This window comes from Labrus bergylta, chromosome 6, assembly GCF_963930695.1.
Source record: "Labrus bergylta chromosome 6, fLabBer1.1, whole genome shotgun sequence".
Taxonomy (NCBI): domain Eukaryota; kingdom Metazoa; phylum Chordata; class Actinopteri; order Labriformes; family Labridae; genus Labrus; species Labrus bergylta.
The window spans coordinates 5,200,817-5,214,313 of NC_089200.1; the positions used below are offsets into that span (position 1 = coordinate 5,200,817).

The 13,497-nt window shown below is 40.3% G+C and overlaps 1 long non-coding RNA gene across 1 annotated transcript in view; it reads left to right on the plus strand.

Annotated features, from left to right (window-relative positions):
* LOC110000053 (uncharacterized) overlaps positions 1 to 13,497 on the plus strand; it is an 86,721-nt gene that overhangs the window by 58,306 nt on the left and 14,918 nt on the right. The window contains exon 3 of the long non-coding RNA XR_010666512.1: positions 11,575 to 11,648. This is a non-coding gene — a long non-coding RNA (uncharacterized lncRNA). The remainder of the gene's footprint in view (positions 1 to 11,574; positions 11,649 to 13,497) is intronic.

Here is a 13,497-nt window from a genome sequence, read left to right on the forward strand (position 1 = left end):
CCGCAGTCCTGAGAGTGTTGCCTTGCTGTGTGTACATGGAGCTTGTGTGTGTGTGGCCTTGGGAACGAGCCAGGTGAGGCTGTCGAGCACAGATTAACGCAGAGATGGATCAATCACTTCAGTCTCTGCGGGCGAGTGAGTGACAGCCAGCCTGGGGACACAAACATGGAGAGTATTGATTTTGAGTCACCCTCCATCACATCTCTCTGAGCTGATCCTTCTTGAGGCTCACACACACACACACAAACATTTACACACACACAACAATGATAGACCTGTGTCTTTAACTCTCTGTCTTACTACGGACTTTGCCTCGTTTTCAGGACTCTTGCTGTGTGTGAATCTGTGCACTAGAATCCCTCAGGGCGTGTTTTCTAGGCCTGCAGGATATTTAACAGCATGGGAGGGCGGTTACCAAGGAAGCTATTAGCAATAAAATGTCATATACTGAGTAGTTTACAGCTTGAGGAGAAGTGCAGCCAAGAAAAATTTGTCAAACTTGTCAAAAAAAGAAGCAAAAAAAACACGACAAGCCGTAAATGTTTAAAAATGTATAACATTTAATGAGGAATAAAGATGACTAAATCAAAGGTCAAACTGATCTCAAAGAAGTGTTTTTGCTGCTGTTAGTTTTCTTTTAGAGGTATCCTCCACCTGAAAATTGAAATCCTTCTTTCAGTGTAGTCATGTCTTGTGATCTGGGCAGGCCAATAGCTCTACATACATAAGTCACATCTTCAGCCTTTCATGGATCTTGTCCCTATTTCTTTATGTTGCAAATGGAGCTGCTGTGATTCAAGACACAAACCAGACTTTGTTCTATTAATCAGTCAATCAATAAGCAGACAAATCTAAACTGTGTGTCAGTACATTAGACCTACACTTGCTGATTTATTGATTGATCAGTTTATCAGTTTAAAAAATTCCTTATCTGATATGCAAAAAGAAAAAAAAACTACTTCACACCACTTTACAAGTAGTTTACATTTAGCATGAATATATAAATATGTTGGTGTGTAAGTGAGGTGGGATTGGCCGAGAATAAGTTATTTATGTTTTCATTTATTTCTCTCAAGAATTAAAAACAGTGCACGTGTGTAGGCGGCGCTGGGTGTAGGCGGCGCTGGGTGTAGGCAGCACTGATTAAGCATAGTGGTAAAATCATGCATCCCATGTACGGAGGCTGTAGCTCCATAAATGGTCTGGGATTCCACTTCTATCATCGACCATTAATTGCATATCATCCCATACCCTCTTATCCCTGTATCCACTGTCCTGCCCTCCCTAAAAAAGCTCCCAAAAAATCTGGAGAAAAACAATAATGTGCATAGAAGTGTTTCATACATAAACCTATCCAATGTTTAGTAGTGACAGATCAAAAGAGCTTCTACTAGATGGGTCACTCTGGAGGGAAACCTTAAAAAAGTGTCTCCTGTCCTGAAATTTGGGGCATTTAAGTTGCTCTTTCTTTGGCTGACGGAAATGCTTCGTAGGAGATGACTTCTCTACTTCTGACTCTGTGAGCGCAGGGTTAAGTTGAAGAAGCTAAAGAAACTCATCTGACTTTTTCACTTCCTGGATGCCTGAAATAAATTCTCCCACTTTGCACCGTGCAGGTAAACAGCAGAGAGGAGCATTTTTATGTGCAAACAAAAAAAGTAAGAAAGTAAAAACTAGATGCAAAGAAACAAAAAAACAGCGTCAGTGTGGCCGTGCGTGGTGGGAGGGGAAGTCTGCGTTAGGGGGGCAGTGTCCCAATAAGGCTAAATACCAGACTGAGAATAATCTCCCAGTAAACTGTCTACTCATGAAAAACACAGAGATGCAAAAGCAGCAACTCTCGCTTTCTGCCTGGCTGGCCTCCCTCTGCCTCCCCCCTCTCTCTCTCTCTCTCCCCTCCCTCTCTTTAACCGTGTGTGTGTGTGTGTGTGTGTGTGTGTGTCTATCTCTCTCTCTCTCTCTCTCTCTCTCTCTCTCTGTCCACATCGTTCCCTGTCCCTCTCTTCTTTCTTTACTTTCTCGCTCATGCTCTCCTCCACCTCCTCCCTGCTCCTCGTCTCGTCTCAGTAAGTAGGATAAGGCTTGGAGAGCTCTGTCGTCGTGGTAACTGCCAGAAGTATTCAGTTTGAAGTTTGAGGAGGTCAGTTTGCGGGTCACAGTAACACACACACACACACACACACACACACACAGGGAGCTGAGAGAGAGGGAGTAGGGGTGTTGAGGGGACCCCCATATGGGGCCGGGGCCCTTATACAAGAGGGGGTGAGGGGGGGGGGGGGGGAGAGAGAGACAGGGGCCACTGCAGAGCTCTGCATCTAAAACAGTTGTTTCCAGAACCTTTCTCAGTTTGTGGGACTGAAATGAAGCTGATTATGAGTGATATGTGACTCTGGATTTCTCTCTGCTCTAATTGGATTTTGTGCAGTTCAGTTACTCTGATGTTCATTTCCATTTCTTTAGTACGCTCATCAGAGGATTACACCTCACTGACTGATGCTTTATGCACTGATTCAGAGTATCCAATTCATCCATAACACTTCATTATCCCGAACAAAGAAACAGTAATTAATAAAAAAAACACAGTGTAAATATTTTTGCTTCAAATTAAAGTAAGCATGTGAAAAAAGTCTGAACTTTTTTTATTGAATTTGAATTAAGGAGAGGTTGTCAAATGTGTCAATACTGCGATACTTTTCGATACCACTTGTTTTAAAAAAGATATAAACCTCTGTTGTTTTAATGATCAGTAATATCCTAAAGCATCAAAGCTTAAAAAAAAAAAACGACAGATCTTTAGTCATAATTTTCCCACCAGAAATGAGCGAGCACTGCACAAATAAATCCCGAAATGCTGCCAGTGCATCAGTGCAATTAAGACAGTGTACAGAAGATTTTCCTGCAACTTTTGTCTTATTATATTGAGTACTAAAAAGCTAAAAAGTGTTACATTTCAAATATTAAAAGTTCAGGATGATTATTAGAGTCATATGGGCACAATGCGTTTCTGTCATACAAGCTAATTTGTCACTGAAAAAAAGTCCTGGAAAATGATCTCTGGGGAACCCAGTGAGGACCCTGTGTCATGAATTATTTGACACACAATCAGCGCTGCATAAATACTCCAAACATCAATTCCTCTCTGACCAAAAAACCAGTCACCAAATGTTTTGTGCTGTTGTCTATGACCCTTATATTAAGTCACACATATATCACTTATGCACACCTTGAACACTCAGGTTGTTAGAGAATAGATTTCCCCCATCAGTTTAAGCAAAGTCCTCCTCTGCCTCCACACTGCTGATGCAGGTGCAGCGCTCTTATTCACACACACAGTAGTAGGGATGTTGTAGAAGATGTGAAACAACAAGAAATTTATTCTGCGTTACATATCAATGTCATATTTCCAGTAAGTGGATAAAGGAGAGAAGTTTTCAGAGGGGATTTTTAAAGCGACAGTTCAATTAAAAAAAAAAAAAAAAAAGCATATTTAGTGCAAACTTTCTTAACTTCCTCTCTCTCTCTCTCTCTCTCCCTCGCTCTCTGTCTCTCTATCCTGGGTGGTTTCTGATGTAAATGTTTTCAGTCAGTTGGCGGCTGAGTCTCAGCAGGTGGTCCACCAAATCCACTGTAACCCCCGGCAACCTCTGTCCAGCCAATCCAAATTCTGGCCTGCCCACCACTCTGCTTAGTTAGCCCTGACAGGAACCTGTGTGTGTGTGTGTGTGTGTGTGTGTGTATGTGTGTGTGTGTGTGTGTGTGTGTGTGTGAGAGAAAGAGAGAGAGAGGGTGAGAAAGGGGGAAGCAGTTGAGGAGCAGTACTCTCAGGATAGGGCGTGTTCTTGGAGTGGTCATTAAAAGTTTATTAAAAAGTCTTTAACCGTTGGGAAAATAGGATTTGGGTATCAGTGAATGTGGAAGCATCTGTGTATGACTGTGTGTGTGTGTGTGTGTGTGTGTGTGTGTGTGTGTGTGTGTGTGTTTCTGTGTTTCTGTGTTCTCACTCTCTATCTGTCAGCATTTTATCATTATCAATTATTTCTTTGTGTAGCTGCTGAATGCTAAACTTTAGGCCAATTTTTAGCAAGTTCTGCAAGGAATTCAGGGAAATGAAGTCCAGCACAAGCTAAGATGGTTAGAGAGAAAGAAGGTACACAAAAAGTATTGCACTTGCATTACAACTCCCGAAAAGCTTTAAACCTAAAGATTATGACGGGCACCATGAATGTTTTTGCATCAACATTTTTCACTAAATTCAATTTATTTTATGTCGGGTGGATTCTGAAGTAAGCCTGAGGTCCTTTCACAATAAAAAGTTTGTTTAGATATCAAAAAATGAAAATTGCATTATGTTAGTAACACTAGCATTGTCAAACATACATTTTAAATCTTTGATTATGATTTTAATTAAATACTATTCTTAGAATCTAAAAGTTGTCAGCCTTTAAAGTAATGAATTAACCAGCTTCAATTCTTATTATTGTTATTGCGAGCCAAAGAACAGAGCGTTATAAAAACACTCACGTTTTAGAAGCTAGCGAAATAAGACTTTTTCTAATACATCAGTGATTTTACGGTAATAGATATGCATTTTATTTATTTATTTAACCTTTATTTAACCAGGTTGGTCCCATTAAGATTAAGAACCTCTTTCTCAAGGGAGACCTGAAGGCCAAGCAGCAAAAACACAAAGTTACAGACAGAGACACAAGTACAGACAAAGTACAACAAAGCAAGACAATCAAAACAGCTAAAGGCAATGTAAAGGTACCTTAAAAAGGTAAAGTGCAGGATTGATGTGTTTATTCACTGCAATTTAGTGTTAGTTTCACCTCTTAACAAACTTCATCTCTTATTTATCAGACATTATACCGCCGTCTTCTTCCTCTTCGTTTATCATCCTGTCAAATTCCTTTTCGGCCAATTGCGTTGAGTTCAATTGGAAGGGAAATGTTTTTAGAAATGTCTTCTTTGTTCATCCAAATATCGACATTTGTATCCAGCGATTCAATAATTGTTGTCAGGACTACGATATATTGCTGTTTCTTATTCCCCTCTCCTGTTGAGTTACATGGAAACAATGTAGGGAACACCTGAAAACAATTTTGTTTAAAATCCTTGCTTGTGCGCAAGTGTGTGTGTGTGTGTGTGTGTGTGTGTGTGTGTGTGTGTGTGTGTGTGTGTGTGTGTGTGTGTGTGTGTTGAGTAGGGAGAGAGAGGGAGAAGGAGGCACTTGATGGATGGTGTAAATGTCTGGAGCTATCATCAGCTCTGATTGGCTTTGAGTGGCTCTGAGTGCCGGGTCCATCCCAACTGCTTTTCCAGGGTCCCTCAGGAGCACCAGGTTGTGTGTTTGCGTTTGTGCGCACATAGACGTGGCCTTTTGTTGTGTATCTCCCTTTTTCCTTGTGTCATATTGTCATTGCGCAGCTGTACAATGAAATCAGGTGCTTCTCCTAGGCGGTGCACAGTATATACAGTATAAAAGCAGCGTCATTCAGCACATAAATATAGTTCGCGCTGTCCGTGGACGCATAGATCGAAGACTTTGTTCCTCTGCAGCATTAAACAAATATGATTAACAATTCAGTAATGGGAAAATATCACTTCCCACTTCCTCTGGGCCTGAGAGGAAGTGCTGTCTACCCCGAACAAGCCGACTCGTCCCGCCCTCCTCTGAGCTCCATACATACCAAAGACAGCTCAGGAGGGAGGAGAAAGGCTCCTGTTAATGTTTAACTAGGCTAAGTAAAGACTGAATCAGATAGCTGAGCTTATGAGCAAATAGAACGTGTGTGTGTGTGTGTGTGTGTGTGCGTGTGTGTGTGTGTGGGCGACAACAATCACTTTGATGGCTGACAGCTATGGAAATACTCCCTCTCTGGAGAGGCGGTGATATACTGTGTTAGTATAAGCAGTGTTATGCTAAAGTTAGAACTATTCTGATACAGATTCAAGTTTCCAAAATATCTACGATACAGCCATTCAATGTATTTATCATAGTTCATGAACCCCCCACAAATCAACTGGCTTCTTCTTCCCCATATCAGTAACCTACATAACAGCGGGTGAAAAAGCTAAAAAGAGACAGAACAATCAGCACACAAATGTCCTTTTAGTTTCCTTTATCCGGCTAACAATATAGCAACACAACAACAGACGGGTTTCAACACTAGGCCTTCATCAGCGCTGATTTAGTCTTGTTTTTTAGTCTTGTTGCACCTGGAATAGTGTTTACTGTTGAGTGTGCTCCTTCTTTGCTGTTTTGGTATATCTTGGCTGCATTAGCATTAACTGTTTTAGAGCGGTTAGGGAGAACAATGCTATGCTAGCAATGAGTGTAACGTCAATCAAAGCCTGCAAACTGTCAGTAACCAAAATCTAATCACACGTTTCTCCACAAATGTAAAGGTAATATAATTAATTCAATGTAAGTGTGTTTTCTCTGCTACTTGAACCCATTGAGAACATCATATTTACTGCTGGTTGATATTAAAAACTCAGGAAATCAACAGATTCTGCAAGCTAAGCTGATGCTAACTTTAGCTTAGCTTGCATCTAGGTGCTAAGCTTTTTTTTGTGGTGAGGATTACTTTAGTTTGTCTTGCTAATCCATACAACAATGACGGCCAAGTCACAGCCATACAGGGTTGGTTATAGCCTAAAGCTGTTAAATATTAATACTACATTTGTATCACCTTCATTGTTGTAGTATCATAAGTATACCTGGTATCGCCGAATACATAAGTATTAGTATCAGGAAGACAAATCGATGGAAAATGTCTAATCAAAATAATTTGACTCAATATAATGAATATGTAGATGTTGGGGCACTGGATGTGGTTATGTGGTTATGTGGTGCTCCCCATGTACAGAGGTCTTAGTCCTCAGCACAGCGACCCTGAGTTCAAATTTGACCTCCCAACATTTCCTCTTTCCTCAGCTGTGCTTTTTAATAAAGGCTAACATGACCTTTAATGGCCCAATAAATATTAAAACCATATATAAATGTATATGTTGCCATGTTTGTAGTACACAGGCGATGTAATGCAAAACACCAGTACCAGAGTGTAGACTACATGCTTCAAGTTCTTCTCTTTCTCTTTTTATTAGACAAGGTGTCAGCTGGTCGTTCAACTTTTATCAACAGGTGGAGTAAAATATTAAATATATAAAACAATAAAGAACATTGAAGTTCATATAGGAGGCAATATGTAGACACAAATATGAAAAAAAAACACACTGCATCTCCTGATCCACGTGTGTGTGTGTGTGAAAGAGAGAGTGAGCGAGAGGGAGAGAGAGCGAGAGAGAGTCCATATATGCATACATGGATGTCTGCATGTGTGTTAAAAAGGGGAGAGAGCTTTTTTTTTTTGCCCAAGTTGGCATAACTTGTAGCGCGTATGTGTGTGTGTGTGTGTGTGTGTGTGTTGGTGTTTTGTATAGAAAGTGCTGTGTGCAGTAGAACAGGGATTTGGTGCCATCAGCACAGTGATGTCAGCACACAGAGACAAACAAAGCTAGAATCCAAAACCCTCTCCCAACTACCCACAATCCCCCTGGACAGGCTGGGGTGGGGGGGCCCTGTCGAGGGGCCAGCTGACATTAACACACACAAACACACCTACACACACATACAAACACAGACACACACACACACACACACACCAATGTTAGCTTGAGCACACATGCACAAACACAGAAGAAAAAAAAGTGCATTTTCAACCACAAGGCTGATAAACTCAATAATAACATCTACAAATAATGGAGGTGGGGTAAATTCAAACTTAACTGTAGGTAACTTACCTTACTAACCTATAATGTATATGCATACATGTGCAATACATATACATCCACTCAGATGTATAATGGGAGGAGGAGACTAAAGGATATTGATTAAACAAGTTTGCTTGAGGTAAAGACATTTACACATCACCAATCTTTTCTTGTTTTTTGTGTGTTTTTACTTAATATGACACTTGTTAAAGTAAACCCACTGTAAGATATCTTTAAGGAAAGTGAAACTAAAAATAAAATCATTGTGGGATTGAACTTTTTTCATTGAAGTGCTTAAAGCAGCACTGTAAATAAAGTTCAGGAAGAAGAGTAAACATCAGAAATGAGCTGGAAAATTAACTTTTACCAAGGTCAAACAGTCAAACCGGCTCTTTAGGATTGTTGGGGCAAATAAAACCTACTAAAAGGAAGTTTATTTGGGGAAGTAAAACGATGGCAGCCGTGGTTAGTACGGAGGCTGTAGTCCTCCAAGCAGGTGGCATGGGTGCGAATCTGACCTGTGGCTCCTTTCCTACATGTCACCCCCACTCTCTTTCTCCCGATTCCACTGTCCTATCTCTACAATAAAAGGCTTAAAAAGCCCAAAAATAAATATATATATATATATATAAAAAACGTTCAAGGAAAGTAAACTGACTCTAAATTTCCCATGCCTCTAAAGTCTGAAAATTATTCAACACTGGTTTAAACATGAATGAGTTATTAAGAAATCTTAAAAAAAAAAAAAAACCTCCATGTTTCTGTACGCAGCGCCGTGTCTGCCAACTATCTGTGTAACACCTGTGAGTGAGCTGTGGAATCAGAAAACACACCTCTGCCTCTGTTTGCTTTGGCCTGGCCCTCTGCCACGCTGCTCAGCTGCATACCTTGCAAATGAGGAATGACATTACGGTTGCTGTGTTCAAGGTGGAGTTAATATGAAAACACTGTGACTCGATTAGAAGCTGCAGCATCATCACAGAAACTACAATGAGTCAAATTCACAAAGGAACAAACGTTTGACTGAAATGCTCTTCGTAAGGGTTAAAATTAACCAAAGAGCAAGCACTGGTAAGGAAAAAACATCCTTTAAATGGACAGAAACCTCCAGCAGCAGCAGACTCATGGTGAGCAGCCCTCTGAGGTGAAAGTGTGGTGTGTCTATCTAACGCACAAGAAAGAAAGTGGGAGAGGCCAACTGAGTAGGATGGATGATGACAAACAACAAAACAACAGATGACTCATGGCTGACATGTCAGTAGTATGGTTAAAAAAAAAGTAATATTATTAGCTGATGCAGAAAAGTGAGGATAAAGTCTGATATAAGATATGATAAGATGAACCTATCTCACATGGTGAAAATGTTCCGTTTTGGCGGCAAAGAGCAAAAAAACTACAAAAAAAAAAAAAAAAGAGCAGTGCACACAGTTCACAATAATCAGAGCCGTTAAAGATTGCAGATGAAGTTTTGCACATTCACAGAGGAAACACAATGCAAACAGAGCACATTAAGGTTCCACCAGGAGAGACAAGTAAATGAAGAGAAGAATATTTATTGAACAAATTATATATTGTGATGATATTGACAGAAGATCTTTGGCGCTTGGACTTTACAGGGAGATTTTTTTGATCGGCAGACGACTGCTTTATATGTGATTTTTTATACTTAAATATAATATAAATCAAGTATATTCTCTGAAAATAACTCTGTGAGTCATGACTGTCTACAATGGGTGTAACACCCGAGTCCCACTGTCTGTGATGTTTTCAGAGTTTTCAGAGTCCTATCTTCACTTTGTTTACATCGCCAGGACGGTCGGCTGACTCCTCCCCTCGTGTATAAAAGTTGTTTAATTGAGGGACTAGAGAAAAGAAGAATAACATACTGTACTCACTGCTTAACTGTGTTTCTAGATCACGCTCATTTCAGGTAAATTTACATGCAGTGTGAAGATACCAGCATAATAAAGATCACTAGCATTAGCATGCTAACACAACAATGCAGCGCAAGTTGTTTTGGTTTCATGCTGGTGCTCAAGGGCGACATCTGCTGGATCAAAAAAAAAATCACATATAAAGCCTTTAAAGCAGCAGCAGGATGAATCCCCCTGTGGAGTGAAGACACTGGTGGTCGTGGTGGCTGATGACTTGTTGGGACCAGATGGATGATGGTTCTTTAAAGACCGGGAAATGACGGGGAGGCGGAGGGCCCATCGTATCAGAAGCATGAAGGAATTTAAGACAGAAGACAGTCATATCGAAAAAAGAGCGTAAAAGATGATTGGCTAACGATGAGGGTGAGACACACCCTATGTCAAACTAAAGCAATATGGAGTTGTGACGTTTGAGTTTATTGCTGCTGCATTTAAAAACAGATGTTAAAATGTGACAGTTATCGTCTTAAAGTCGTCTTAATGAAACGGGCCTTTGAGAGTAACCGCTGTGACGTTACATATTTCTAACTGAAACAGGATAGAACCAATCACAAAAAAAGAAGGTGGGACATAACGTTTGGATTAATTTGATTGGCTTGTTAGCTTCAAAAAGCTTTTTAATTGGTCATAGGATTAGTAAACGCCCCTAAGTGCAGGATGGGAAGAGAAAATACATTTATTTTGAAATACTAAGATAATGCCGTATATTGAAATATATTTGGCAGATAAACGAACATTTAGCACAGGAGTGCATGATTAAAACGGGGAAAATGTATTTTTCATTTCATAGGGACATTTTGTGGAATAGTTCCTGATCTGAAAGTTGTTGTCACATCTTGAGATGTCAGCTGGATGAAGTGAGTTTCTCAAACGACTGTAGGCCTCTCTGTTTTAAAAAATCTTCTATCTTCTGTTGAACTGTTGCACAACAATTAGCAACTGTTGCTGTTTGTCCTCGCTCTTTAAATGCCCCTCTGTCCAAAACAGTAGGAGACAGACCAGGGTTCATAGTGTGTGTGTGTGTGTGTGTGTTTGTGTTGCTTATTTTGGGCAGTGGGATTGGGGTAACTGGGCGTACTGGACCCAAACAGGTCCCCATTGTGCTCCAGGAGGAAGAGCCGGGCTGTGCTGCTCCCTATTCAGCCAAGTTTTGAGTGGGGTGGGAGAGGAGGGGGTACTGTACACACAAACACACACAAACACACAAAAACATGTATGTATGTATGTATGCATGCATTTGGGGGCAACAATAGCTTCCTTTGACCCGTATAATGAGGGACTTCTTCATATTGAAATGGCTGCTGGTGGATTTGCTGCTACATTAGTCTAAACAACGCTTCAAAACCACAACAACAAGTCACAGCAAACTTTCTGCAACTAAACTTAATTGCCTTGTGTTAGAGGGGAGAATGTCTGTGAGTTACTAGCCTGAACTGAACCGGTTGCCTGGCAACACAACTTAGTATATAGGAAGCAGTGGGAACAGTTGTGGGTGTGCAAAGATTCACTGTGAACTCTGACCATTCAGGCTCAGCTGCTTTCCTCCAAGGCCGAGTGTTTTTTATAAAACCTGAGAATTCAACAAAAGTTCAACTAAATACGTTGGAAAGATAATTTTTTTTTTTCTTTACATTCAGCACTCACCATCTATAAATAGAATCCTGACTGCTGTAGGAGTCATTTGCTGCTTTAACCCTGATCTTCACAAAAAAAGACCAAACATATTATGTCTTCCTGATTAACAACCTGCTGCACTCTGTTTTTAAAAATCAGCATCAAAAATCATTTACACTGTAAAAAAAACCCCCACTTATCTTTAAGTATTAACCATTAACTGTTTCATTTATTTGTGTGTTTACAGGGACCTTACAGGACGGTGAAAACATAACCGAGAAACCAGGACAAGCTTGAACCGGATGGCTCAAACTGGAACTGGTAGGTTTAGGGAACACACCCAATTACACATACAAACGCACACACACGCACACGCACACACACACACACACACACACACACGCACACACACACACACACACACACAGTGAGTCCCATAGAGAGACACAGCAATGCCCTCGAGGGTGCCAGTCATGCCCAGCTTCCGCTGCGCTCCAAATTGAGCGTGGCACAGAGCGTATGAAGTCAGCCGTCTGGAAGAGAGCCAGGCATTGTTCCTCCGAGCAGCTGGATGGTAATTACTAGAAAGAAAGAGAGGGAGAGGGAGAGAGAGAGGGAGAGGGAGAGAGAGAGAGTGGGGGGAACCCTGCAACCTCACTACTGTTGCTTCTGCTCCCCCTCCTGCTGCATGTATCATAAACTAATACACATGAAGCAGAGCCGGGAATCCTTCAAATCTACAGACGACAGAGAGTCCTTGCGTGTACACACGTGTCGGTGGATAGTGGAACATCACACTCAATAACTCATAAACAGGAAGCTGAGGTTCAGTTTGCTCTCACAGACCATGCCAAGGAAGTAAACATGAAATCTGTCAAATGAATTCTTTGGAGAAACAGGCAACAACAAGACTGAGCTGACTTATTTAAAGCATTAGCAACAAGCTAATGTTGATTTATATCACATTTGATTTCAGGAAGATAAACGTATGCTTTACAGATTCAGAAAATGAAAAGTCTGTGGTTTGAAAAAAACCCCCAACAAAAACAAAGAAATGTTTCTATTTTTATTCAGGCGTTTGAAACATCTTCACAGCTTTGAGTTTGTACTGATGTCATGAAGATACACCGCAGCCCATTTTTCATGGTGTGACCTCTGAAGAGATTAAGTGAGAAGGAGTAAAGTTTGCAAGAAATAAAAAAAGAAGAAGCTTTTTATAGCTCGTTATAGTACACTTGTCCTGTTTGAATTAAAAGCACAACAAAACTAAAATGTGTACTCGAGAAGGGATGTTTTTTAATTAGCTTTTCATTTCCATTCAGACCACATTAGATAGACAAATTGTTTCTGCAGGTACACCGCTAACATTTGAGTTATTCCTCAGAACAAAACTCAAGGCCTGAGCTAGAAAGTAGTTCACATTGAATGAAATGAGACTGAAATGAAATTTAGAGAGTTCTAAAAAAAAAAATCAAAACTTTTTAAAATGAATTTTCTAAGTAGCCACAAGAGAAAGGATGAAATGAACTTTTTTAATTGAAAAAAGTCTAATAGCAGCATTTGGATGAGCTCTCTGGGCCCTCAGGTTTTATTTTTGGATAAACCATTGATGCTGAGAAATCAGAGTAGATGTTTATCTTCTACACATTATACAACGGAAACCCTATAAAAAAATAATGTGTTTCTAATTCCAACCTTCTTTAACCATCCGTCATTACAAACTTAACTATTTTTAAAGCCTTTATAAATATTATAATCAAACAGCACCATCTGTGTGTGGGTTGAATCCTTCCCCTTTTTTTGTCTGCAAACATAACGTCATTGTTTCTGCAGTTCTGAGCATGCCACGTGTGAGTTATTCTTTTAATCATTTTATGAAATTAGGACGTTGCACAGCAGTTAATCAATCAGCAGCTTTACATTAAGACACTAACATCTCAATGTAAATATGCCTGAATTAGCATAAGGGCTCAAGTTCATCAAATATCAGGTATCAAAATAAGAGAGTGACACAAAGAGACATAAGATGCTAGAGGATGATGGAAGAAGAAAGAGAGAGAGAGAGAGAGAGGGTGGAGAGAGAGCTGTGCAGCCTGAGGAATGTGTCAACTCGCTGTCAACTATGTGTTGCTTTGTCATGGGACCGCTGAGCACTGGAAACGCGTAAAAG